The following is a 2600-nucleotide window of genomic DNA, read 5'->3' as shown; positions in this document are numbered from 1 at the left end:
TGTGTACTTCCTGACCTGCGGTTCTGCGAGTAAAATTTGTATTTTTATATAATCAAGTTACATATTGTTAAATTAGTAGAAACATCTCCCGACTTGACATAATTAACATATATGGGAAAATGGATTTGCACGACTTTCAAAATGAACGGTCCATCTGTATTTCAGCGAACTTGCTCGTCCGTCCAAGCTATTGCGGCTATCACTCGAGCGAACGATTCCCATTCGACATATATATATATATTCCTATATCCCATCTTCATACTGCCTGGTACTGCCTATAATGTGTATATGCTACGGTGGACCTGGCCCTGATTCTGGCCTGTGCTACGGTGGAACCGAACAGGGTAGATTTCTCCTACAAAGGTTCTGCTCAGCGGTGCCATAACTTTTCCCTCGAGGCTCGCTTCCCCTGTTTTTCGCCCGTATTTCGATCCCCACTACTATTCCCCTCATGCGTGCTCATGCGCGTTCGCGAAGCTCTCCGCAGCGCTATGGTCCCCACCATGTTCGCGTCGTCCCCACTTTCCGGCCGAGGGAAAAGTTATGGTACCGCTGGTTCTGCTACATGCTATGCTAAAGGTGGACCATCTTCCTCAGTTGGCTGCAAGGTGCAGCACTAGTATGGGGCACGCCAAAACGGCTCCATAAGCACTCTCAGTTTCTCTCTGATTTAATCTTGACGTTTCAAAATAAAAACTATTTTAACCTATGCACATTACCACCACATACATTAAATTTGTTTTTATTTTGACGCATCAAAATGATGTGAAAATCAGAGTTCAGCTAACGGCCCGTTTTCTCTAGATTTAAGTAGCTAATACATAGATGGGCACCAGTCTCCTCGCGCTACGCTAGCCGCTTGCATTGCAAAATTATACATGACGATGTAATAAAGACGCGCGCGAATCCGACACACATGACTCAATGATTACCATATCTTAAAGATTTATTACGACTGATTTATTACATCCCTAGAAGATTGCATTTTATACAGAACATGCAATTTTATGCATATGTTGATGAAAATAAATAAAGTATTCGCGAGCGTCTTTATTACCTCTACGCACATTACCACCACCTACATTAAAATTCTTTTTATTATGGCGCATCAAAATTATAATAAAATCCAGCTGTATCGATGCCAGATCGAGCATTGAAAAAATAAAACGTAGACTTATTACTCGTTTTGAATTTTGTCCCCCTAGAGGAAAGTGTATTTGCTTTTTCCTTCTTAAGGCACAGTTTCATTGTTACTAGCTGTACGAATTATTTGAAATCGTTGTGTTTTGAGAATCACCCTGTACATATATTTAGGTAAAATTTTCCAGTTTTTTGCGTACACGTCTAGCGACCCGTGTTCATTAAGTGCGTCAAGAATATATAAACGTACGTACAAGGGTAAACTAATGTTATTATAATTAACAATGAGCGCGATAACGTTAGTTCTGTGATGAGCGCCATTCTATGCAACATCCGCTCCTTTAAACATGTCTAACGAAGAACGGGACATATAGATACTGGTTTGTAATCTGTACAAATTGTAATAAACTACCATACGAAATGTGATTCGGTCAATCAGGATTTCATTTTTATTTCTTACCTTGATTCGTTTCAGCAATTCGAACGAAATCATGTGGCATGGTTGTAGATTTTTTAGTTGTCGCATTAACAACTGTTGTCCACAAAATTTCTTTAAATTTCAATCGATAATTGAATATTCATTAATTAAGAATTAATAATTCAATCGTTAATTCGACTTTCTTGTAATGAAACTAGTTAAATAACTTTAATTGAAAATTAGCCAAATTCAAACGAAAGATCAAACAGCAATAACCAATTATTGTTCAACTGAATTGAAGATCATCCAGTTGCAGCTCTGCCATGTGGGAAGAAATCGAGATAAGTGTTTAATACTTTTTCACTTACGATAGTAAATGACTTCTTGCTGACGATAAAAAAAAAAGATGTGCCACATTTGAGATAATATTTTTATAAAAATTGGTATGAATCGTTTAGAATTTTCAACATTTTCATATAGAATTCGTGTACCCGTCATGCGAAGGAAACAAGAAACGAGAGCGTGAAACGAGCGATGGGAATGCCGTTATTAAATTCCTCTAAACCGCAGCGTGCAGTCTAACAATTATCGGTTTATGTAAATACCACGAGCAGGCACGTTCGAGGCCGGGTACCGAATTATACGATGAATCCAGTAAACTCGATTTAACGAGCCGATAAGCCTCCAGCCGAGTCATTCCGCACGGTACTCTTTCCACATCAATTGCCTGTCGAGGCAAACAGCAAATTTCATAATTTGACATAATTTGCGAGGCTAACTCCAACAAAGGACGCAAGCTACGCAAACACTAGTAGGTTGTTCAACTCCATACGAGATGATGAACAATAAAAGTTGCGAAGTTCACTAAATGCTTTGCATTTGCGTCGTACCTTGCTGCCTACAATGCAAAAGTCAATGCTAAAAAGCTATTTATTTCAAGTTTCGTGTATGAAGGCACGTTCATGTGAGAGTAAGATTGTGTAATGCATAAAATCGCGTTTGGGGTAGAATTGCGTTCAGGATTCGAGTTTCCTAATGAGTA

The sequence above is a fragment of the Ceratina calcarata genome, unplaced genomic scaffold (genome assembly GCF_001652005.2).
Source record: "Ceratina calcarata isolate Rehan_Ccalc_2016 unplaced genomic scaffold, ASM165200v1 scaffold771, whole genome shotgun sequence".
Classification (NCBI taxonomy): domain Eukaryota; kingdom Metazoa; phylum Arthropoda; class Insecta; order Hymenoptera; family Apidae; genus Ceratina; species Ceratina calcarata.
This window is presented reverse-complemented; position numbering follows the sequence as displayed.